Here is a 27,234-nt window from a genome sequence, read left to right on the forward strand (position 1 = left end):
CTGGTGAATACAGATCCAAACCCCCTTGGATCTTAAAACAAGGAGAAATCAATCTGGTTCTTAAAAAAGAAGGCTTTTAATTAAAGAAAAAGGTAAAAATCATCTCTGTAAAATCAGTATGGAGAATACTTTACAGGGTAATCAAACTTAAAGAGCTCAGAGGACCCCCCTCTGTCTTAGGTTCAAAGTACAGCAAACAAAGATACACACTCTGGTAAAAAGGTACATTTACAAGTTGAGAAAACAAAGTAAATCTAAGACGCCTTGCTGTCTTTTTACTTACTAGTTTGAAATAGGAGAGACTTGTTTAGAAAGATGGGGAGAACCTGGATTGATGTCTGGTCCCTCTCAGTCCCAAGAGCGAACCACCCCTTAAAACAAAGAGCACACACACAAACCTTTCCCCCCCCAAGATTTGAAAGTATCTTGTCTCCTTATTGGTCCTTGGGTCAGGTGTCAGCCAGGTTACCCGAGCTTCTTAACCCTTTACAGGTAAAAGGATTTGGAGTCTCTGTACACAGAGAGCTGTTACCCTTCCCTTCATAGTTATGACAGGTGTAATGATGAAACTACTATGTTACTAGTTCAATAAGTATTTTACTTTGTAAAATTAATATCCCTCAGTCTATGTATATGTTAGTACAGTAGAAAACTGCCGAAGTTGAATATTTTAAAATGTTAAAACCATATTTTTAAAATATTGAGAATAATAATCATTATCAACAATCATTCTAAACAACTGTTGAAGAATACTGATCCCAGTTAAGTATGAATCCAGAGAAATTGCATTGACTCACTGTTTTGGAGTTGAGTGCAAAACATATAGAGAAATAAAGTCTTCCAATTAAACATGACTTGCTAATATTGTGGGATGACTATGACAAAATATTTTACGACAATTTGAATTGCATTTGATAGTAAAGATGGGGGGTTCAAAAGTTAAGTCATAGTCATATACCACTCAAGGATGCTTGAAAAAAAGGGAAACTAGTCAGATTCGAATATATATTATTTGACTGAAGAACTGAATCCATCTACAAAACAGATACAATATTGCAAGGCCATTGCAGTCTCTCCCCATGCCACACAGCCAATGTTTTTCAACTCTGAACAAGAGGAACTGCCTCTTTTGAAGAGAGAATCGATCAGTCTATGCACATTCCATGGTTGACTTCTTTGCGGAGATTGCTAGCTTAGGCATTGGAAGCAGAGACTGAATGAGGAGGCAGCGTTCAGGCTACCAGTATGAGGATCTTGCATTCAGACTCCAGGATGAACCAAGCTAGAGATTGCCATTTGTGTTTGAAATATTGGTCTCAAATGGCTCTGCCATTTCAGGTTGAAATATCATGAGAATTTCTGTTCTCATGAGATTTTGCCAGCAACTGAGCTGGAAAAATGGGCATGTTTTAAGAACATAAGAATGGCCATACTGGGTCAGACCAAAGGTCCATCTAGCCCAGTACCTGTCTTCCGACAGTGGCCAATACCAGGTACCCCAGAGGGAATGAACAGAACAGCTAATCATCAAGTGATCATGCCCTGTTGCCCATTCCCAGCTTCTGGCAAACAGAGTCTAGGGACACCATCCCTGTCCATCCTGGCTAATAGCCATTGATGGACCTATCATCCATGAGTTTATCCAGTTCTTTTTTGAACCCTGTTATAGTCTTGGCCTTCACAACATCCTCTGGCAAAGAGTTCCACGAGTTGACTGTGCGTTGTGTGAAGAAATACTTCCTTTTGTTTGTTTTAAACCTGCTGCCTGTTAATTTCATTTGGTGACCCTAGTTCTTGCGTTATGAGAAGGAGTAAATAACACTTCCTTATTTACTGTCTCCACACTAGTCATAATTTTATAGACCTCAATCATATCCCCCCTTAGTCCTTTCTTTTCCAAGCTGAAAAGTCCCGGTCGTATTAGTCTCTCCTCATATGGCAGCCGTTTCATACCCCTAATCATTTTTGTTGCCCTTTTCTGAACCTTTTCTAATTCCAATACATCTTTTCAGATATGGGGCGACCACATCTGCACACAGTATTCAAGATGTGGGCGTACCATGGATTTATATAGAGGCAGTATGATATTTTCTGTCTTTTCTATCCCTTTCTTAATGATTCCCAACATTCCTTTTGCTTTTTTTTTTTTTTTTTTGGACTGCTGCTTCACATTGAGCGGATGTTTTCAGAGAACTATCCACAATGTCTCCAAGATCTCTTTCCTGAGTGGTAATAGTTAATTTATACCCCATCATTTTATATGTATAGTTGGGATTATGTTTTCCAATGTGCATTACTTTGCATTTATCAACATTGAATTTCATCAGCCATCTTATTGCCAAGTCACCCAGTTTTGAGAGATCCTTTTGTAGCTCTTCGCTGTCTGCCTGGGACTTAACTATCTTGAGTAGTTTTGTATCATCTGCAAATTTTGCCACCTCCCTGTTTATCCCTTTTCCAGATCATTTATGACTTTTAGATTCATTTTGACTTTTAGATTCACCAGGCTCCAAAGTTCCAGTGGCTGCTTTGGATCACAGGATAGTGACCTGCTCCTTCTCTCACAACCCAAGATTTTGAAGCACAATGATGTAAGAGAGCTTCCCACAGTCAATGTCAATTCTGTACCCTTGTTTGTGAATAAATAGTTAATTTCAGTCTTCATAACTTTGAACCTGGCAATTTTCAGCAGCACCAAATTCGCTTAGAAAGTACTGAAATAAATTTGAATGAGAAAGAGAAGAAATTAATGTTGTGCACTACTGAAGGCAACGATTCCATGATATGAGAAACAATAAATCCAGAATTGTTTATGAAACAAGGGCTTGAATTGAAGAGGAACAGAATTCTGTCTTAAAATTCCATAAGTAGGCCCTAGAACAGGGGTCGGCAACGTTTGGCACGCGGCTCGCCAGGGTAAGCACCCTGGCGGGCCGGGCCAGTTTATTTACCTGCTGACGCGGCAGGTTCGGCCGATCGCGGCCCCCACTCGCCGCGGTTCGCCGTCCTGAGCCAATGGGGGCAGCGGGAAGCCGCGGCCAGCACATCCCTCGCCCGCGCCGCTTCTCGCCACCCCCATTGGCCCGGGACGGCGAACCGCGGCGAGTGGGGGCCGCGATCAGCCGAACCAGCCATGTCAGCAGGTAAATAAACTGGCCCGGCCTGCCAGGGTGCTTACCCTGGCGAGCCGTGTGCCAAACGTTGCCGACCCCTGCCCTAGAAGCAGAGTGGAAAATCTTTCTAGTCCAGGCCAAAGTTGAGTTAATTTGACTTTACCCTTTTGAACTTTAAGAAAACTCAATTTTCTAATCATTGCTGTCTCTTAAAAACTATTCCCCATTGTCCATTCCTACTGACAGACTTCCAATGATTTCAGTGCATTTGGGTCAGGCCCCATGGGAAGCATAATTTGCTTTACATGGAGGATATACAAAGTATATAAAAGTATATGATTCTCTTTCAAAGAAATGAAGGATGATTAATTAATACAGTTGAATTGCTTACACTTTAGACATAAACTAGTTTAAATGGAAAATAAGATATGTTTTGTGTTTATGCTATTTCATATAGTTCTGTTTTATTGATTTATTTAAAAAAATAATTAGTGGCAGAATATATAACAAAAAAATACCGAGTGGACAAATGAAACAGTTCAATGTACAGAGTATGAAAATTGGTACAGCAGTAACACGTTAAAGGTCACGGGGTATTTTGACTGTCAAAAAGTAAAACACGTTAATCTTAAAAACATGTTAGAGATAAAAACCAGTGAGTTCAGTTCAATATGATTCCTGGGCTCATATTATTCATCGTTCACAAGTATTTGAGCAACTACCAGAAATTCATGAAAAAATGTTTGCAAATCTCAAATGTTTCACAGGTTTTACTTATTTGTTTGAAAATGCATACCAGAAGTGAGTTGTAAATCATTTGCTCTTGTTTAAAACAAGAAGAAACAATACAATGAAAGATTACCAGCTGTACATGTAGAGTAAGTAGTCAAATCACACAGTTAGTAAACAACCCATAGTTTGGAAAATTATGTATCCAAGCCATTTCGTAAATATAATCAACCAAATTAGCAGTGAATGTATTTGAAGAAATAAGGATTAGTTTGTGAACTAACCAAAAGGAAGCTTTTATTTTATATATATAAAAGTTATTCATAACAAAGGGTTTGGCCAGCTCTAATTAGCTTTTTGCCTAATTTTAGTTACTTAGATTTGATAACAAAGTTTACAGAAAAGAATTCCGCATATAAAAATGTTGTTTTCAAAGGAGCTTTGCAGATGTAATGTGTTTTTCCTGTTACAGTATATTGTTTAGTTGGAAATCTGAACAGGACAGTAACTCAAATGTAGAACTCTGACTCAAAGAATAATTCATCTCTATGCAATGGGGTGGGCGTGGGAAAAGTGGACTTTTGGTTTGGTTTTTCTTTTCTCTTATTCATCTAAACTTAACATTTTTCTGCTGCTGTTATACTGGTTAAGAGATGTATCTGAAAGCAAATTTACTCTTATCAGAAAGAAGAACAACCACTAGAGCACCTAACATGATATTATACAGTTAAGAATAGCCTATTTTGTGGGGAAGAAGAGAAAATCAAGCAGTCCAATCAGACTGATTGTGGTACTCTAGTTTGCATCAAGAACAGGAGTACTTGTGGCACCTTGTTACATAGAAGTCATACAACCTGTCTTAAATCCCAGAGAGAGACATACATGGAAGACTTGCAGATACTATATTGGACCGTGTGTTTGATTATTATTAAAAACTTTTTTCTTTTACAGTTGTAGGATTAGGTGTAATTTATTCATTATCATACAGCCTATCAGGCATGACCCTGGGCACCACATAATTTATAGTAGAGGGCTTTTATTTATTAACAGCCTATTCCAGAGCTATTAACTGTCATTTAGAATGAAGAATTTGGTAAACTAAACAGATTAGAAGCTTTTTGTATCCTTTATCGCTTTTCCTCGATAGAAAGGAACAATTTGTATCTCAAGCAGCAAATATTCTGACACGGTTCTAATCCTAAGTACTGTGTTTAATAGGATGCTCAAGGTAACACTACCCAGTTCCTTTTTTCCCTACTGTCTATTGAGGATGTCCTTCACAGAAGCACAAGGACTTTTAAAGTGATTTCCAGGTTTTCAATCCTCCTCTATCAGCTGCTTAGTGCCTCAGGCTAATCTAACTGTGATATATGGTAAATATTTTCCCTTCCAGGAAAAGTGCTTAAAGCTATTTCTATGCATTGATTGAGCACATTAGGCTAATATTTATCCATTTGAAACCTGGAGATTTAGCAGTACATCACTTAATAGCTATGCACTGATTATAAGAAGTAATTATACATAAGAATATCAAAGAATATTAAGTCTCTGGTGTAGGAACCATCATAAATGGTTTAATGGTGATTAAATCTGGGAAAGCTGGAGTTGTTCATAATGCTTCTTATTAATTTTAAAAGGCATATGGCTCGCTGAGCATTACACATAAATAGGTGTTCTCATTTTAATACATTCAATGACATTTTGAACTCTAGAGATGTGGCCTCCAAGTTCTTGGTGTCAATAGATTTTGTTTCTTTGTCGCACAGGCTAATGATTTGTGTGCATCACATTCACCACTCAACCTGAGCAAGTTTTTAAAAAAATAAGTTTGGTATGATTTTTTTCCGAGCACTTGACCTTCTCCTTTTTAACTGGGCTTGAAAGAGCTCTTGAACCAGACCTCATATGATTTGCCATATGTTCCTGAATGCACTTTTTTCAAAGTAGCTCCTCTGCTGAAACAATAAATAAACAATATTCCCGTTTCTATGCCTCTCTTGAGAAAGATTCTCCTTTCTTGCCAATCTAAAGACCTTGTTCATATTAAGAACCTGCTTCACCCAACAGACCATCTTAACCTCTTCCCACAAAACAGAAGATGATCACCTCAGGACCATTAGCCAGGCCGGTGCTGTGTGACTGAGTCTTTTTCAAAATGACAATGTCGTGTCTATGAAAGCTCTTTTGCTGCATGTTTCAAAAGGCCAAATTCTGTGGTCCTCAGTGGAGTGAAACTGCCACTTTAGTCGATGACAAGGTGGGAGAGGAAATATCTTTTACTCAACCAACTTCTGCTGGTGAAAGAGACAAGCTTTCAAGCTTCTCTCTCTCACCAACAGAAATTGGTCCTATAAAAGATATTGCCTCACCCACCTTGTGTCTCTAATATCCTGGGATCAATATGACTATAACAACACTTCATACTTTAGTGACTAGTCAATAGACATTTTGTTCAATTAAGGATGACAGAATTTAGCCCAAAGTTTGAAGTGAAGGCTTTTCATGTGTAAACCCAAACAGTATTGCCATGGTGGTAAACTATGAACATATGTAACAAAAAAGCTTAGTGGAGGTTCATGGAAATTTTATGGTCAAAGTTAGTATGGTTTGTTTGCAGCTGTTAAAGCTGTAAACATAGTGAGCCAAATGCCTGCATAATGTAACTCAATTGACTTCTAGAGTCTGCTTGCACCTGTCTTAAATATGGCCCATTTGCTCTGTTTCTGCTTGTTGGGCAAAATTATTCCTGCTGCAATGGCACAAAGTTTAAATGCTTGCCCTTTTCATTCCCCCTACCAAATGGAGGACATATGTTATTTATTACTTACAGTGATGTTAGACAATAACTTAATTATTTTGCTATTTTATCTCGTTAGCCTTCAATGCAGCCTGAATGCTAACTTGTAATTACAGTACTTGGACAGTGTATGACAGAGTGATCTGTACTTCCACAATTGATTTTATTATTCTTTACTGTCTAGACAGTCTTTACATTATTGCTTAAAGTGCAGTTGTACTTTCCAAAGTGACTCTGTAAAAATGGCATTGTAGAGTTGCCTGTTTTATTCTCTTTCTGTTTTTCCAAGATCCAATTTGTTTATCTTTATATGAGTGCTTCTTTTTCTAATTGCAAGCCTCCTTTATAGTGGGGTGTGCATCTGCATGTGTGAATATTCTACTGTCACTTGCCTCCCCTTTGCAGGGAGAGAAAGATTCTACTGTCACAACCGTCTCCTGCAGCTGGGGTGAACATTCCATCTGGTGGAGGAGGGGACTCTAAGAAGACGGTTGATGTGAGGTGGCAGCTGCTGGTGTTGGAGGGAGGAGGAAGTTCAGAGACATAGAGTGGGATCTTCTAGCCTGGCCTATAGGGTTGCCAGGTGGAAGGACTTTGGCCTGCTGAGGCCCCACAAGCTTGGTAGGTGGTGTGTTTAGCATGCGTATAGGAATTAATATTGTTTCTAATATGTTTCATCTGTAAGGCTTTCACTTTAAGAATAAATGTGCTTCCTTAGAAAGAGCTGTGTGGTAACTTCTGAGTGCTGGTAATTACAGCTGTTCATAGCTATCAAATAGAAAACAAAGTACAGATGCTGGCCTGTGTAAGGGGCTGGGGACTGTGTAGGCAGTCTGGCCTAGGAGTCTCATTTGGGCTGAGGTCTACCCACCAGGGATGGTAGTTGCCAAGCAGGAGTTGGAGGAATCGCAAGAGCCAGGTCCCATAAGCAAGAGTCAGGGTCAGGCTGGGGTCGGAGACTGGCGATCAAGCAGCATCTGGCCAAAGTCTGTGTGGTTTCCCGGACAACTTCCTGGGGCAACCCCTCAGGTTAAATTGGGCACTTAGCAAATCAGAGTGCCTCAGGGTACCTTCACTCTGAGTCTCTTGGGCCATACTTCCTGAGGCGCCTACTCTCCTAAGAGCTCCTTGGCTACGCCTTTGCTTGGGCTCATGGTGGCATTGTGGGAATATCAGCTATCCTAGGCTCTGCAGACTCAGGTCTAGTCCACATATCCTGACAGCCTGTTTAGGCAGTTTGGCTTGCTCAGGATATCACAGTGTAAACGTGGAACTATGCAGCCTGGAAAAACTCCAGTCAGGAGGGGGAGAGAAGTGGGTCTCCACCCAAAAGAGGTGACAGCTGAAGTGCTGGAAGCTTAGAGTGGGTGCCCTTTGTGGACCACAAGGAGGGAATACAGGTGTAGTTGCTCTGAACTGTGACAGATGTATGTGGGAAAGAGCTTTACTGAAAAAGCTGAGTGTGTGTGAGAAAAAAGAATAAGGTTTTTAATGGAAACTGTTTATAACTTTAACTATAGAAGTCACTGTTATGACTCCATAATATTGGTTTGTTCTAACAGTGTCCTTCAGCTTTGCCTTAGCTATACAAAATAGGAAGGAATACTCCGTATGTATTTAGTGGAAACATTTATACATGCACTTTTTTCCTATAAGAATGAATGCACACGCTCAGAACTGTTTAGTGAGGAATATTTTAATGCAGTGGTGTCCTGAGTTAGGATTTTTAAGCACTGTCTTAGATATTTCGAATTGGCATAATTGCCTTCTCTGTTTAATTTTGGAGCATGCAAAATCCTGACCACAAGGGGTTAATGTGCCTCTGGGTTTGAAGAAGTGTCTATTCGTTTTTGTTTATTGAACAGTTATATCCACTTTTACTACAGAAATAGTGTAGCGGTGCTCTTGCAGTTGTTGATTTGGAGACGATCTGAGGACCTGGCACATGGCCTAAAAATAAGATATGCATTTGTGTGTGTATATAAAATAATAACAGAATCTGATAAGTGTGGCTCTCATTTAGATAGGGTGCCACTTTTCATCTAATAATCTTCATATTTGGACTTCTACTGAACAGCAAACTTAGAATACTTTCTTCATGCTTCTACAGGCAGCGAAGTTAAAGCCATAGGTCTGCAGGAACCACTGGTGGGATTAAAACTTCCTTGCTACCCTACTTCATCTGCTATTAGACATTATTTTCTGATATACTTCTGGTTGTGCCTTTCTAGTGAGAACATCTCTGAAGCATCCAATTCCTTTAAAAAATAAGCTATAGAACTGCCTGATCTGCAAAGTTCAGAACCACATCTGAATTCACTCAGTTCGGGAGTATTCAGAACTGTGGCTTTCGGTCAGTACGTTATGAAAATAGAGACAGCCATGAAGTTTGAATCTGAATAGAAATTCCTTAAACATTTAGTAGTTTGGATCTAGGAATTTGGTTCAGGCCATCTCTAGTTTTATGGATCAGTGATTGCTTTTAAATGTATTGCAGTCTGACATTAGTGCTATCAATCGTGATATGCATGAACATAGCACAGCATTTGTTCCACAATCTTGACTTATGCACACTTTGTTAGGGCAGGTCTACACTAACCACCCAAGTCGAACTAAGGTACGCAACTTCAGCTACGTGAATAACGTAGCTGAAGTTCAAAGTACCTTAGTTCGAACTTACCTCGGTCCACACGCGGCAGGCAGGCTCCCCCGTCGACTCCGCGGTACTCCTCTCGCCAAGCAGGAGTACCGCAGTCGACAGCGAGCACTTCCGGGTTCAACTTATCGCGTCCAGACAAGACGCGATAAGTCGAACCCAGAAGTTCGATCGCTCGCCGCCGAACTACCGGGTAAGTGTAGACCTACCCTTAGTTACATTCTGCTTTTGACACACAATCTTTTTGTTGTTCAGTAAATGTTGTTTTAAGGAATTTCTTCAGGATTTGCTGGTATTTGCAACATATGGTGACCGCATAATGAAGCAGAAAAGATAGTTCTTGTTATGAATTTGCCCCTGGCAGATTTCTGCCTCTTTTTTGCTTTGTACTCCTGCAGAAATATAAGTTTTTAATTATGTTGTGGTACTTCTAGTAAGGGCTGCACATTTCAATCTGCAAGACTTTTAAAACCAGATTTATAGGAAAATTTCATCTACATTATTTTTGCTCAACCCAGCAGTATGAAAATTCATGAAGGAAGAAGCTCTTCTCACCATGAATAAAATGCAAAGTGTATTTGAAACCAAAATTTTAATTACAGTTGTCATTTCACAGCAAGAAAGCTGTCACCAGCCAGAGGCTTGAAAATGACATCATTTGACAGTGACAGGTAGCAAGCCCATTGAGAGACTGTAAACAAATTTCCACCCTGTATAATACTTGTTTAAAAATTAGAAGAAAAACTTAATGTTTAATATTTAAACAATATTATAAATATTTAAAGAGTGGAATTTTTTTGTGATTGATAAACCGATATTAAATTAGGATGGAGACTTTTTAAAGTAGCTCATATTTTGCAACTGTGCAGCCAGTGTCACAACTGATATCATTTTCAGGAAGATGGATGTCACCAGAGGGTGACTCAGAAATCCCCACGGTAATTACCTTTATTTTCAATTGCAGTTCTCAATTAATTCATATTGTAAAGTGATTTTTAGCTCGTCTAACTTTTGGATTTGAGCAAATTGGGTAGCATTTTCTTTTATTCAGTGAAGCCAGTGCAGCATTACAGTCTGTGAATTCTAGCTGATACCATTAATATGTAAACATTTACAGTTCTGTGGGATGTTTACCTCCCTGCAGTACTATGGAGGTACCGCTCATAGTCCATAGTTATGGTTGCATTGAGAATGCATTTAAATTGGGGGCTTATTCCATGGATTTTATAAGAAAAAAACATATTTCCTTCCCAAATTCAGGCTCATTCCCAGCATTTTGTGAGGCCCTGGCATCTCCCTTGTATCCTTTACAATCAATGTTGTCCTGCATGGATTGTGGGTTTACAGTACAATTGCCGTAAGTGGCGTGACTAGGCATCCTAGTTTACCAGGATTGTCCTGCTTCAGAGGCACTGTCTCTGTGTCCAGCTTAGTTTTTGTGAAACCAAATGATTGTCCCAGTTTCACTAAAATCCTGGATCATCTACGTCACAGTTCAGGGCAACTGTGCCTGTGTTCTCCTCTGCCGGTCCAGCAAGGGTATCCGCTCGCAGGCTTCTGGATCCCTTGGCAGTCACCTCTCTAGGGTGGAGACCCACGTCTCTCCCTCTTCTGCCTAGGGTCTTTCTCGGCTTAACAGTTCCCTGCCTTCACTGTGTTATACCCAGAAAAAGACACTCTGCCTAAGCAGGCCTGCTTTGCTTCTCTTCAGAGACTAATAGTGTAACTGCCCACGGTTAAGATACTACATAGCAATTCCCATGCAAGCTTATTTATCCTTAGAGTGAAAGCATTACCAAGAAAACATATTTAAAAGAGTAATACATGCATGCTGATAAGCTTACTAGAGATCACCTCTTCCCCCCATCCCCACAAGGGTTCTGGTCGGTATCATTCCTTTCAACCCTTTCCCAAGGATTGAGACCCTTCTGTTAGACAAATGATTCTGCCCATTTGCTAGAGTAGAACAAATGCCCCGAGTCAGTAACAACTCAGGTTATTCATCCCAAAATCCTTTCTTTGTATGCTGGTCTCTAGAGAATCCAGTATGATCCTTTGAAGAGACCATGAATAGGTAATCAGACAGACATTGGGTTCCCGCTCAGGGCAAAGCTTCAAACAGCTGATAACCAGCATACCCCCTCCTCCTAGAGAAATTACATATCTCACAATAACACACAAACTATTGCATTTTTAATACAATGGGCCCCAAACTTAATTCAGTAAGGTTTAACTAGCTTATTGCAGGATATCGTTATATGTGTCACAGTCTGGTCACTTCCTTGCCATGGGCAGTGCTGGGAAGGTGGTGCCTGTAGGAAAGCCACAGCCCCTGTAACACAAGAGGGAGAGTGGGGCCAGGAGTCAACAGATTTTCAGGAAGGGAGGGTAGAAGAGGGAACTAAGCAGCTACCACTGTTGCTGTTTTCATAGGTTCAGAGGACCAGCAAGAAGGAGAGCAGCCTCTGAGCTGCTGCTTCTTTAAGAGGGGCAGAGGATGGGGAGGAATCATCTAAAGGATCATTGGAACATTCTTCCTGAAAACCCAGTTCCTTTTCCAAAGCCTAGCTTAAGAACCAGGTTTTCAAAAATACAGATTTTAGTTGATTCTGTACATGAATAAGAGACATTCTATCAAAGAGTCCAGTTCTCCGTCAGAAATGAGCAGCAGACCCCTATAGGCACCTTTCCCCAGCCCTGCAGGGGGACTTATTTCTGAAGGGAGTGGAACCTTCTGGGGCCCTCTGCTCTCCCTCTTACAAATACCCTCTGGCCCTTGGAGACACAAATGTGGGCTGCACCGGGAGGATATCCGTGACCTCCCATGTCCCCACCTGTTCCCCCTCTCTGTCATTTCTGAAGACTCATCCAACACCTCACTGTAATCATTCACCACCATTCCTGCCAATTATTGTGCTCCTCAGGGGCATTAATGGGCTGTCTGGGGGGGCATTTCTAAGAGGAAATACCCATAACCCCTCAAGGGAATAGGGAAGATGATGAGGGGAATCTCAGTAAGCCCTGAGGAAGCCCATGTATGGATGAGCAATTCTTCTTGAACATACTATTCCCACCCCTATTAAGCCACCACCAACAGCCTCTCCATGGGTTGTTAGCTTCAGGGCTCTCAGGAACACATTTCCCAGACCTCTTCCTCCTCTACCCTGACAAGTTCAGGAAGCAGCAGGAGTGGGGAGGGCAGCTGCGCTCCTCACTACCTCTCATTTACCAGCTCCCCTTCTCCTCCTGCAAGGGCAGGGAGGGCAGTTGGTAGTTGTGAGGGGCTGTGAGAAGCATGCAGCTCTACCCCTCTGCCTGCCCACTCCATATGCCCTGCTGTATTTGAGGGGAAGGGTAGAGGGGCAGAGCTGATATCTGATGGGCTCTCTGCAAATGGTTTCTAGAACCCTTCCTCTGGTAGTTTACCCAGCTTGGGAATGACCCAATGTTGCTTTGCTTAGACAGCTGCAGGCAGTGTGGGCCTGGAAGCTACATTCCTGAGAGCCCTTTAACTGCCTGCTCCCCTTTTCCCTGTCGCGTCTGTTAGGTTCACATAACTGGAGCTGGGAGACCTGGTTGGAGTTAGCTCATCTGAGAAGTCTGTGCTTGTGGCCCATTAGTGGCTTACAGCTGAGTTTGCCTACTGAGTCTGCATAGCATGGCCGAGAAGTGTGAGCCATGTGTCGCTCATAGCAGTCTGGCGGCTTTCTCCGCAGATCCAAAATCAAAGCCTAATAACTTTTTAATTTTTGCCTTTGACGTTTGAGCTAGGTGCTGGACACTAAATCTCACCAGGAGCATCCAGTGATGTTTCATACAGATCATGTGCCTTTTCTTCCCCCTCTATCTCTGCACATAAAAAAGTGATGTAAGAATTTTGAAATTTAAAAACAGGTCATGTTTTGGAGCTGTATCTTGGGAATCCCTTGTGCAAATGATCTCAAGCCTGCAGAATATACTGGGCCCTGGATTGGTATATCAGTTTTCAAGTCAATCTGACTAGGTGTGTGGATTTAGAAAAGAATGAAAATTCAGCTGTGTTTAGAGAGCATGTTGCGATCTGACTATAGTGTGGCTATTAGGTGCTCCATAATATCAACTTAAGCCTCTGGAGAATCTGGATGATCAACAGGGTTTCATGATAAAGAATCAACCACTGTGAAGGACTTCCCTGGTGCATATGCCAGAGTATGTTTAAATCACTTCAAATGCATGAATCTTCTCTGGAATCTAAGGGTCTTTACAGTTTATTAACAGTACAAATGGTTTGTGGTCCATTGTGAACTTGAAGCCGTGAAGACCCTGCAAATAACCAGGGAACTTCTCACACACCCATGCAAAAACATGTCCTCGGGGCAAAGATATCTGTTATCCAGTGATCCCTAGCTGTCAGAAGAAGCCCCTTGGGACCACAGATAGCTAGGCGTAAAAGCAGTACTTGGAGTTTGCTCTTGATACATTATGGGTGAAATTCTGTACAGTGCCTCCAAAAGCTACAACTCAGAACACATGCCAAAGGGTGTGGGGGCCGAGATGACTTTAAGCCACCTTCGCACTCTTCTGATTCTAGACTGCTCTGAACACTGGAGCAGCCCCTGGTGTAACTTAGTCCTGGAGGCCTAAGTTACAGCAGCCTCCGCAGGCTGCCTTATTATGGGTCACAACACTGCTTGGGAATCTCCACAATGATGCATGTTGTGGCCTCGTCCCTACACCCCCTCCCATTGCGCACGCTGTGCCAGGGCTTGAAAAGGGGTCCTTAGAGGGCAGTCTTACAGCTGTCCTCCACAGTGTCTGCACCAGGGGAATCCTTCCCTGGCCAGATAAAGGGATTTTTAAGGCCCATTTACACTGCTTCAGTAATTTTGCATGGTGTAAAGTAGGGTTGCCAGGCATCCAGTTTTCGACCTGAACACCCGGTCGAAAAGGGATCCTGGTGGCTCCGGTCAGCACCACTGACTGGGTCATTAAGAGTCCAGTTGGCAGTGCAGCGGGGCTAAGGCAGGCTCCCTGCCTGCCCTGGCTCCGCCCGGCTCCTGGACGCAGCCGGCATTTCCCTCCAGCTCCTAGGTGGAGGCGTGGCTGCAGGGACTCCGTGCGCTGCCCCCGCCTTGAGTGCCGGCTCCATAGCTCCCGTTGGGTGGGAACCACAACCAATGGGAACTGTGGGGCGGTGCCTGAAGATGGGGGCAGCATGCAGAGCCACCTGGCCGCACCTCCGCCTAGGAGCCAGAGGGAAATGCCAGCCGCTTCTGGGAGCCGCCTGAGGTAAGCGCCACCCAGAGCCTGCACCTCAGCCCTGAGCCCCCTCCTGCACCCAAACTCCTTCCCAGAGCCTGCACCCCGTACCCTCTTCCACACTTGAAAGCCCTTCCCTATCCCTGCCCCCCTCCTGCACCCTAACTTCTCCCAGAGCCCGTATCCCCTCCCATACTCTGAACCTCCAGCCCAGAGCCCCATCCTGCACCCCAAACTTCTCAACCCCAGCTCCAAACCAGAGCCCGCACCCCCAGCTGGAGCCCTCACCCCCCTTCACCCCACCCCCTGCTCCAGCAAGGAGCCCCCCACACCCCCCTGAACCCCTCATTTCTGGCCCCACCCTGGAACCTGCACCCACTGCCCAGAGCCCGTACCCTCTTCCACACCCTATCCCCCAGCCTGGAGTCCCCTTCCATACTCCGAACCCCTCATTTCTGGCCCCACCCCACAGCCCGCACCCCCCAGTCAGAGCCCTCACACCCTCCCACAGTGAGCAGGGGCAGGACCACGGAGAAGGGGTGGGGCATTGGGAAGGGGCAGCAGACGGGGCAAGGGTGTTTGGTTTACTGCAGTCGGGAAGTTGGCAACCCTAGTGTAAAGGGGCCAGTGCAGGGATGAGGATTGCACCCTCTGCTTTGAGACAGATACTATAAACATATTTTTTTTTAAGCTTAATGAATGAGAGCTGATTGAACCTATCCTGTTTTGTAATAAGTCTGTTTTTTTCTGTTGAGTACTGCAGATTCTTGATAAGGAATAGTATTATAGTTTATCTCCCTACAGTATAGCAGTAGTTCGGTTTCTTGGGAATCTGGAGAGTGCTGGTGACAAAAGTGGGAATCTTCTTTGGGTACTGCTTTCTGAGTAACTGCGCATGAAGATCAACCTCCCAAGTGTAGGTTGGTTAGTGAAGCTGATTTGCCAAAAAAAAAAGTCTTTTGTGCAAAAGTCTGTCCTAATGAATCTTTCAAATTGCTTTTGAAACAAAAGAAGCAGCCAGTCAGCTTTTTCAGACTCTGTTACAACCAGTTTAGGGAACATTGAATGTTTCTAATTCCCAGAGTCCTCTGATTTCCAGTGATGAATTTTATGTTGTATGATTGCTTCTAACTCACTTGCTAATCATCTGAATGCAGATACTGCATAAGTGACGGATGGCCCTTCTGCTCAGAAAAAGAGTTCATTTTACACTGGTTAATTGTAAAAGGCTGATATGCTGGGGTGTTTTTTGGGGGTATGAAATCTGTTATGTGCTGTACAATTGCAATTTAGATTGCTCAGAACAGTATTTTTGTAAGCTAAAATACAGCTTTAGAAAATGATTAAATGTTTGTTTGTCAGATACTTCACTCAGCAGCTTAGTTAAATTAGAAGCCAAGACAAGAAAAAATGTGGCAGAATTTTAGTGTGCTTTTCTTGCATGTTTCAAATGATGTCAGATCCCAAAATACTGCTGTTAAAAGCTATTTCAAAAATATTAAAGATATTGTTTTAATACAGTGTGGTAAGGGAAGTTGTGGGGACTTTTAATTGCATGATAAAAAACTCAATTTCTTCACAGAAAATTGAGTATTGGGTTTAGTTTCGTATTCGTATTATGTCATAGCAAAGTTTTGAAAGTCCAAAGTCAGGCAGCTGGTCTATCTGCTTCTCTCTGTCCCTTGTTATATTCCTCCAAGGGATTACTTGTGACTCACAGTGATGAATCAGTTGTTGTGTCTGTCTCTTTCTCTGTCAGAATCCAGTAATGGCTTGAGTGTATTACATTTATTGATTGCATAAAATTAGTTGGGTTTTTTTTATGTTTATGAAACAGTTGACAATCTTAACTGTTTTCTTATAGTTGGTTGGCATGGTGTTGAAAAGCATTCTGATGAGGATTTCAACAAGAGCTGCACAGTATTCACACACACAAGGTGTGATCCTTCTATTCTAGGCAGTGGAAATTTTACCTTTTACTTCAGTGGAAATAGGAATGGGCCCAGAGTGAAATGAGTGGAAAATATACTTACTGTAAATGAAAAAACTATTTCCCACTCATTTTTGCTTATTAAGGTATGGTGGTTGTAGCTGCATGAAAACAAATATATTTACCATGTTTTCAACATAAGAAATTTTGCCAAACGAATGAGACATTTTTGCGCTGCTCCACTGCTCCAGTTCTAGAATCTGAGCTAGCCCCATTGACCAACCCACACAAAGATATTTGATTGACTGAACTTCTAATTAACTGATTTTTTTCCTTTAAACTGTGTGCAGCGTTATGGCTTTAGCACTGACTGTTTTCAGTGCAGCACTGAATCTTTAAGACTCGACCAAGCAGCAACAAAGCAATAAAGCAAGCACCTTGACACTTCAGACTACTAAAGCTGAACTGCTTTTTAAACATTTTTAACACAGCTAGTAAAGAATACCATATTACAAAACAATTTTACAAGTGCATCTTTATTTAACTAGCTATAATTTTTTATCATGACATTTTTATCACATTTTTAAGAGGGGGAAATGTGCAATTTATGGTCTATAATTTTTGTTTAACACAGGATCTTATAATGCTATATAAAGAAAATAGCAAACCTTTTAAAAACAATCTCCTTCAACCAAATGAATTGTCAACAAGCCCCAGGGGTACACAGCATGCAAAGGTCTGATCCAAAAACCACTAACGTCAATGGAAATGCTCCCATTGACTTCACTGGGCTTTGAATCAAATCCTGTGTGATTGGAAGGAATATTAGATAAGAGTCAAAGTGAGCACAGAGGTGCAGGAAGAGAGTCCTAATCAGAAACTTGTTTGGGACAATTTTTTTGTACATTAGGATCAATGGCAATGTTGGTATTGATGCAGTGGGACCAAGGATCATAATGTTAAGTACTCTGTCATTCATATATATTTTGTACCCTGCTATTACCATGTAACATTGATTATTGTTGTTCCACCGACTTTCTGTGATGTGTATTATATCAATATCCTCATTTAATACCAGGCATTCAAGTTCAGCCCCTTAGTATTTAGACTTCTAGCATTTGTATACAAGCACTTATAAAATTTGTCAGTATTTAGTAGTCTGTCTTCATATGATGTAATTGAATGGGACTCTTTAGTTTGACTATTTGTACTTTACCAACTTCTATCCTCTCCTCTTTACTAGGAAATAGAGTATCCACTTTAATAAATTCTCCCCTAAAGGATGTATCTCTCCAAACCATGTGCTCCTCTGCACCTATAGGCTTTCCCCATCCCTTGGTTTCAAAACTCATCTACAGTCCTTTTAATTTTACATGCCAGCAATCTGGTTCCGTTTTGTTTTAGGTTGAGCCCATCCTTGCTGTATCTTTCCCAAAAGATTCCCCAGTTCCAAATAAACCTAAATCCCTCCTCCAAACATCATTGTCTCATCCACACATTGAGACTTTGCAGTTCAGCCTGACTAACTAGCTCTTCGTATGGAACTGGAAGTATTTCAGAGAATGCTACCATGGAGGTCCTGAACTTTAATCTCTTACCTAGCAGCCTAAATTTGGCCTCCAGAACTTCTCTCCTTTCTTCCCCTATGTCTCTGGTACCTACGCATCCCGTGATCACTGGTTCCTCACCAGTTCTGCACTTAAATCTATCCAGATGTCTTGAGAAGACAGCAACCTTTGCATCCAGCAGGCAGTTCACCATGCAGTTCTCCTGGTCATCACAAACCCAACTATCTATATTTCTAATAATTGAATCATTCATTACTGTTATCTGTCTCTTTCTAATAACTAGGATTCTAATAACTCCCTGGAGGGGTATACTCAGCGCAAGAGGAAACCATAACGTCATCTGGAAGGAGGGTCCCAACAATGGAATTATTTCCTCTGCTCTAGCTTGATGTTCTCCTTCCCTGAGGCTTTCCTCAACTCAACAGCACAGAGGCTGTCAGGCTGGGGGTAGGATCACTCTATGTCCCTGAAAGTCTCCTCTGTGTACCTCTCTGTCTCCCTTATCTCCTTCAATTCATCCCTCTGATCTCAAGAGCCCATACTCAGTCTCTGAAGGTCATGAGTTGCTTGCAACAAATGCATACATGCCACCGGCCTTCAAGGCATTTACCCTTCCCCTTTACACACTAGCCTACATTCAGGCAGCACATGGGACATGATCTGAAGCCAGTAGAAATTAGATCAATCTCATAATGTTCATTAAGTTTTTGAGATCTGGAGAGAAAAGATGCAGTAAAAGTGAAACATATTGTTGTTGTTTATTTTTCTTTATGTAATACCAGCTTTATCTTTGAATTTCCCAGTGTGTCAATTTTTTTTCATAAGCCTTGTTATAAATCAGTTTCCATACTTTTTTAAATCTGTGAACATTCACAATCTGCGGATATCATAAGATCCGTATTTCAGGAAAATATTGTATTTAAATACATTTTGGTATTCTAATACCTTTCAGTATTAGCTCTACAAATCATAGTAATGCAGCTTATTGTAAACCTCCTGATGTATACAGAGCCGTAACATCTTTTTGTTTTCCCTAGATGAAATATCCTTCTGAGAGACAGTGTGACTCCCCTTTGCTCTCAAGTCTAATGACATCTGAGGTTCTAAATTAGCACATGCCATTTTAATACTGTTACGTTCTGCAGCATGTTCATTGCATTAATCAAAATGTCACCTTATTCCCATCAGTGAAGGGCATCCCTTCAGTGAAGCCGTTACTGGAATGGCCACTTGAGACAGCATCTAAGCTTGCTATGTAACGAATGCTACGTACATATTTTTGTCCGGTGCTTTGAGAAACTGGAATAGATTTATATTACAGTTCACATGGAACTATCTGTTTAATAAAGCTTGTTAATCTTTCTTAAGTTTGAAAATAGAAGAGTAAAGCAGATTTATTTTCTGTAGTTTCCTGTGTCAACCCAATCCATCATAAGTACCAATCATTAGAATTAAATAGGACATAATGGTTTTGAATGAATACAATTTAGCAAGAGGGAGTCATTTGAAAGCAAATGACTGGGCTCAGCGCCCCAGGTACCATGCACAGGATCTTTCCCCTCCTGTGCAGAAGGGCGCGTTCCCCCCTGCCTCCCCCAACACTGTCTCCCTTCTCTCCCATGGAAAACGCTATGAATCTTGGTCCTGTAATGGGGGAAGAGCGGAGATGGGGCAGGATACTAAGGGTAAGCAAGTGAGAGGGAAGGGAAGGGACACACATAGCCCCTCCAGCCCCACAGAGCATAGATTAAAAAGATAATATAGATTAAAAGTCTTTATCCTATGCCTAACTCTGCTCCCATTTTATCATGGACTTCAATGGAAGCGTAGTTAGGCCAGTGATGAGCTCTTCTGAAAATTATAGCTGTAGTGTTTCCAGCCTCTGCTTAATCCAAGAAATGGGAGACCAAATTTGGTCCTAATAAGATATGCTTTGCTATTAGGCTAGCGGTTCCATTTCTACTCGTCTTTTGGCAGCCTCCTCTCCTTTTTCCTCTTAGTTTTCATGTGTATATTCTCCCTATTTCTTTGTTTTCCCATCTCTTTCCTTTTCAGGTTCTTCCCAACTCCTGTGGCTAACTATTCTTCTGTGGTGCCAATAGGGTGAAAATGACATCATCTTCCTGCAAGGGCCTATGCTACAAAATTGCATTCAGACATATTAGGGTTATAAAATAATCTGGGATTCCAATGTGCCTGTGACAGATTTGGCAATTTCAGTATCTTTGGTAGATCATATTGGATTAAGTTTAAGTATCTTTGGGGCCCATTTTTTATATGAATGGTGTCTCTATGATTGTGCACTACTTCATGGGGGAGGGCTACCACAATACCTAGAGGAATTAAAAAAAGTGGATGGTGATTAAGGCAAATCAACCTAGTTGAAATCCACCCCCAGAGAAGTACCACTTCCTAGATAGGCTCAACTATACTAATTCAAACAAAATTCTCCAGAGACCAACAGAAAAAGAAAAGACTTTTGGATAAATAGCCTGAGTTTAAACGGACTCTGGGCCTTTTTTCTGATCCAGCAAATGGAAAGGACATTCTTTCCAAGGGGGGGGCCAGTCCTTCCTGAGAAGGGTTGGAAGGACTTTGCTCTACAGAGGCCCCATAAAACTGATGGGTGACCTGTGGTAAGCTTTTAGCACGTGAATAGGAAAGTTTATTGTTTTAAATATGTTTTCTCTGTAATGCTCTCACCTTAAGAATAAATGTGCTTGCTTAGAAAGAGCTGTGTGGTAACTTATAACTGTGGGCCATTATGCTGTTTATAGCCTCTGAAGAGAAAGTGCAGGCACTGGCCTGTTGAGTTAGTTTAGCTTACTGGGGAATACCACAGTGTAGTTGCCCTGTACTATTACAGTTCCCGCTCTGAATTTAACCTCATTTTCAAGAGCCCCAAAAGGCAACCCAAACTATTACATTTATATCTCCCATTGCATTCAGAATTTTAAAATCACCAAACTGCCTTTTCTTTGGTGTGTGAAATAATTTGGGAGTGGAAATATGTATGCCAAGGTGTAGCCTAGAGTATAATCTTCATTGCTGTAGTGTGGTATAATGTACCTCCATAATATAATAGTTGAAGTGTTTTATTTTATTTTTAAATCATTAAGGGCAACTACCATGTGGCACTGACTGAAACATATTATCTTTTCTAGATTGAAATGTCTACTGTTTTGTGTTGTAATGAAACAGTTTCATGCTTTGAAACAGAATTAAAACTCATTTTGAAAATTCTGAGTTTTGACCAACTCTGATTAAGATGGATGGATGGCTGAGTAATTGCATAATCTTATCTCAATAATGTGTGTCTTCCTTCTCCTCCCTTTTCATAGTGCATGTTGTAGCCTTGCTTGTTTCTCAAATGCACCATTTCCATCAGAGTAGAGTGAGTGTATTTTAAGTGTTCTTTTTGCAGCACAGAAGACAGTTATGGGCACTATAAAGCAATAATAATAACTTGTTCAGAATAAGAATAATTACTACACAAGTTCTAATAATGTCATTATCAGAAATTCATAGTTTATATTCTAGGATTCAGTAGAAAAGTGATTGCCAGCGACAGTACCCAACAGTTGGAATTTAATTGGTTTTCTTGAACATAAAATTATTTTTATGCATCTGCTGCATCAAACAAAAGAGCAGAAAAGGTCTTGGGTCAAATTCTTGCTGAGTTTGCTTATTTCCTATAGGGATTTTTTCACTATCCAATGTCTTGTGATTTGTTCATGATTATTCAGATAATAATTAACCACAGCGAAAATAGCTTAGAGTAGGAAATGAATAATACACTGTCCAGTGGAAACTGCCAGGGGAATTAATGTAGGCATAATATAAGTACCTGATTTGGAATTTATGTATGAGACTGTGATACATACCAGCACTATTTTTGTGGCCGGTTCTGTGTAATAATACTGTGTATATAGAAAATAATGGAAATCTTTAGTATCTCCCACATGGTTGAGGCTAATTAATCTATCTATCCAGGATCGTTTCAGGTAAAGTAACCCTCTCCTTCTAACTCCATTTTGCTATCTCCCAAGATCCATTAGACATGTAAGATGTCACTGTAAGATACAAGTGGACTGAAAGAGAGAGAAATGTGTAGAGGGAAGGATGAGGAGAATGTAGTGAAAAGGAGAAGTTAGAATAATAGACAAGAGGAAATCAGAGAGTTGATGGCAAAGAACAGTTAAAAACATAGAGAGAAGTGTAGTGTTAAGGAATTCAGATGCCAGATACATACCTTAGTTGCGTAGTAATGTTGACGACATATATTATTTCCAAGGCAGCATCCATACATCCATCATAACTTGTGCATGCTTTTGTGCTAGTTCATGCTTTCACAGCCACATTTTCACTTTGATCTGCTATTTGATGAAACATCTGTAAAACTCCTCAGAGATTTGTTGGATCTTCCCTTTAGTACTGTAGAAAAGTCTGACCAAATGGAGTTGTATGTTTCAAATTTCTTGATAAGGGGACATACATAACCCTTTCAAATGCTGTCACTTCTGAAATTATGGCGTTCCACTCCTCGGCCGTTGCCATCACTTGAGTCTTCCATATGTGTACTCTTAGCAAGTTTGTACACAACAGAGTAGTTGTCATCCACTTTTCTAAAAGGAAGCGATTGAGAATCTAACCCTTTGAGATTATTTAGAGACACTGATTGTATATCTGTCAGTGAATAAACTTCAAAAGATATGTTGTTCAGGTACACACTAAGTTCTGGATGCTTATTCAAACCTCTTGAGTTTGCAAAGTGGAGCATCTTGAGTCTGCAGGATGGAGCTGGAAATCTTGCAATAACAGGCGTTTGAGAGAGATCTGTTACTTCCTATATCAGATGGAAGCTGAAATACCGCCAAAGCAGCCTTTCTCATGTTATTTTGTTGCTTCTGATTCTGTCCCTGGCAGAAAACTGGATGTGGAAAAATGTTTCTTAACTTTTGCAAACACTTAAAAGATAATAAGGTGATAATAATAAGGTGATAAGTAATAGTCAGCATGGTTTTGTCAAGAACAAATCATGTCAAACCAACCTAATAGCTTTCTTTGCAGGGTAATAAGACTTGTGGATAGGGGGGAGGTGGTAGATGTGGTATATCTTGACTTTAGTAAGACTTTTGATACTGTCTTGCATGACCTTCTCATAAACAAGCTAGGGAAATACAGTCTAGATGGAACTAATATCAGGTGGGTGCATAACTGGTTGGAAAACTATTCCCAACGAGTAGTTATCAGTGGTTCAGTCAAGCTGGAAGGGCATATTGAGTGGGATCCCATAGAGATTGGTCCTGGGTCTGGTTCTGTTCAATATCTTTATCAATGATGTAAATAATGGCATAGAGAGTGTATTTATAAAGTTTGAAAATGATACCAAGCTGGGAGGGGTTACATGTGCTTTGAAGGATAGGATTAAAATTCAAAACTATTTGGACAAACTGGAGAACTGGTCTGAAGTAAACAGGATGAAATTCAGTAAGGACAAATTCAAAGTACTCCACTTAGGAAGGAAATATCAATTGCATACATACAAAATGGGAAATGACTGCCTAGGAGGGAGTATCACAGAAAAGGATCTGGGGGATCACAAGCTAAATAGGAGTCAACAGTGGATTAGTAGGAGTGTTGTAAGCAAGACATGAGAAGTATTTCTTCCGCTCTACTCTGTGCTGATAAGGCCTCAACTGGATATTGTGTCCAGTTCTTGGACAGGAAAGATGTGGACAAACTGGAGAAAGTCCAGAGAGTAAAAAAAAAAAAAAGAGAGAGAGATTAAAGGTTTGGAAAACATGACCTTTGAGGAAAGATTGAAAAAAATGTGTTTGTGTAGTCTGGAGAAGAGAAGACTGAGCATGGACATGATAACAGTTTTCAGATACATGAAAGGTTGTTACAAGGAGGAGGACAAAAAGTTGTTCTCGTTAACCTCTGAAAATAGGAAAGAAGCAATGGGCTTAAGTTGTGTCAAGGGAGGTTTAGGTTAGACATTAGGAAAAACTTTCTGTCAGGGTAGTTAAGCACTGGAACAAATTGCCATTGGAGGTTTTAAGAACAGGTTAGACAAACATTTGTCAGGAATGATCTAGTTATTATTTAGTCCTGTCTAGTGTGCAAGGGATCTCTCAAGATCCCTTCCAGTCCTATACTTCTATGATTCTATTTCCAAACCTCCAAAAAGGTCCAGTTCAAGTTTGGTTCTTAAAATAGAAAGAGATCAGATCTTAAAATGGAGGCGTTTGGAAGAACAGAGGGTGTTCCTTATGTTCTTCTGACAATGCTTCCCATCCTTAGTGTAGTCTAGTAAATTTCAGGCTCTACTTCATAAGGTTTGTCCTCCATGAGCTGATACTAAAAGGATCACATCTCTAGCATTGGTTGACATTACATAAGAAAGGCCATACTGGGTCAGACCAAAGGTACATCTAGCCCAGTATTCTGTCTTCCGACAGCGGCCAATGCCAAGTGCCCTAGAGGGAATGAACAGAACAGATAATCATCAAGTGATGCATTCCCTCTTGCCCATTCCCAGCTTCTGGCAAACAGAGGCTAGGGACACCATCCCTGCCCATCCTGACTAATAGCCATTGATGGACCTATCCTCCATGAATTTATGTAGCCGGCCTACTTTTGAAAAGTCTGGCGAGGGCTCAATATACCATGCAGAATGTCTTAAGCTGTAGAGGTTTCACTTTGGCTCCCCTACCAACATGTTCATTAATGACCTTTTTTCATCCTGTTGTTCATCTGTGAAAATGACATTTACCCGTAGTCTGGTCCTGAGATGGGCAAAACTGGTCCAATGAAATAGTGAGTGAAGGAGAGAGAGAGTTTTAAGCTCTCTAAGGGTATCACCAATAGAGAAGGCCATGGAGCCCTGTCCATAGATAGTGCCAGTTGCAGAAGTTACCCTGACTTCACCAGCAGTAACTGAACACTTTCTTGCAATTATGGACAAGAGTTAAGGTCCACTTTCATCAGCAAATCCTGCACTATTTTTATACTGACACCCCATCATATATATCAACAGGCAACCAAATTGTATGTGGTGGTGGAGGAAAACAGGAATATCATCTGACTGTGTTAGCAACTCTGCCTGGAATAGAATATTTCTACTTGCCATATCTCTTTAAGTCTCTACTTTATCTAGAGGAGTTGTTTTGTCTCCTTTAGAAACCAATTGATTTGTGCTCAGCTATGTGCCAGATAGTAATGCTTGAAGTTTGGCAGCTTCTTTTCTTCAGCTCTCCCTTTGAGTACAGTGCTTATAATTTAGTAACTATGAATCTTCTGCTAGAATTTTCGGAAATGAGGGAACTGAATGTGGTGGTAATATTTCAGAAGTTCCCAAGGTCTAGGACTCTTCAAATACTTGTCAAATAGGTCAAATGTGGTCTATTTATCATCTCTTCTGGTCAGTATTTGAGACAGGAGAAATCATACTGCCTCTTTTGTCTCATGAGCATTTATAGGTGTCTTGAAACTGCAATATGTTATATCTCTTTTCCCTACGCTGTGTCTGTTGTTTCTATTAAGGGTCTATTAAGACTGTAAGGGACTGTTTCTTACTATGCATATGGATAAAGTGAGTGTTTCAGGCCATATTCCATGCCTGGTGGTCTGGGGACCTCACACTCTCTGGTAAATATTTTGGGCCTGCCTCTCTGTTCATACTCATGAGGTTCAGGAATAACTTCATTAAATTAGTGGAATTACACAGGTGTAAAACTGGTGTGAAAGGAGAAAAAGGACTTTAGGTTTCTCCTTGGGTGCCAAGATATTGTTGGTTATATCAGCTCTTGTGATAAAGATTTCTTTCCAGACAAGGCCGGATTCATTTAGCGCTATTCAGAGTTGCATCCGCAGATCAGGTCCCTTTCAGGGCAATCTTGAAGTCATAAGGTGATAGATTCAAGAGGTGATAGTGAAATTCCAGCTGTCAACATGTAAGTCCTACTGAGCATAGGAATGTAGACTGAGAAGGATAAAAAGAGACAAAGCTAAGCATCCTGCAAATATTATTCAGCCCTTGTGGAGCACCACATGACCTCTATGAATTTAATTTATGTTTTGGTTTACTTTTGTTTTCATCCCTCCTCTTACAGGTATTTCTTTTTAAATGCACATATAGAACAACTCTTACAAAGATATGTTCTGCAGAAATTATAAAATATTTTATACCTTTCTACAAAATGCTTTTGCAGTTTCTTTTGAACATTTTTGTAAGGAATACAGGATGCAGAAGGTCATATGACAGTAAGAGAAAAAATAGACGAATGTGCAGGATAATGCAGTATGAAGGGTGAAAGACAAAACTGCATAGTAAGCAGCATGAGATCATATAACTGAGTGACTAGTAGATGAAGAAGATTCATTCTTCCTGCTCTGCACCATTGCCTATGAACCATGGTCACCACCACAGTACAACAAATGATATGGGATCCCATGTCTTTGTCTCTTTACCAGCTAGAGTTATTAAATTATAGGTTTCATAACATAAGTTATTAGCCTATTTGCAAATATTATAACTTCTTATTATCCTACAGGAGATATTTGTTATTCCAGTATGAGGGTTGATGGTGCAATAGCTGTGTTCTTTGTTTCCTTGGTGACAGGACCCTGCTATTTGATCTCACCAGACTTGTGTGCAGTATAAGTAACCTGTGTGTGATGTGAATATCCTAAATGTTTCCTGCCTACTACCAGAGAAGTGACAGAGCCTCTATAAACTAATCTGCATTATAGTGACATCTTTTGTAATTAACTGTATACTTCATTGTAAACTTGTTAATGATATACAATAGCAACCTGCATTTAGAATGTAGCTAATAAGACACCTAATTTGGTAATAGCAACAGCAACAATAATAGCAGCTATGTTTGTGAATTTTCAATGAAAGAATTATAAATCAAATCATATTCGTGATCTTCATTTTCTGTAGCCTCTTTCATTAGCAAGTTGACAAGGCAACATGCATTGTGGTAACAGGGTAATATGCTATAGTTCAATAACATAATTAAGTTCCAGGTTTGCTAGTGATTACTTAGAATTAAAACCATAAACTATTCAGATTGTATAATCACAGTTTTGTTTATATTTGAGGTTTACTCTTTTTTGTTTATAATATAATATTAACATCTTTAAAATGGGCTGGTGGCTGACCATACTTTCCCCCAGCAGAATCACTGGTA

At 40.8% G+C, this 27,234-nt stretch overlaps 1 protein-coding gene across 1 annotated transcript in view; it reads left to right on the forward strand.

Moving 5' to 3' along the window:
• The window catches only part of PRKN (parkin RBR E3 ubiquitin protein ligase), a 969,496-nt gene that overhangs the window by 619,765 nt on the left and 322,497 nt on the right, over window positions 1-27,234 (forward strand). The gene's annotated exons all lie outside the window — the stretch shown is intronic.

This window comes from Terrapene carolina, unplaced genomic scaffold, assembly GCF_002925995.2.
Source record: "Terrapene carolina triunguis isolate 2854851 unplaced genomic scaffold, T_m_triunguis-2.0 Scaffold85, whole genome shotgun sequence".
NCBI classification, from domain to species: domain Eukaryota; kingdom Metazoa; phylum Chordata; order Testudines; family Emydidae; genus Terrapene; species Terrapene triunguis.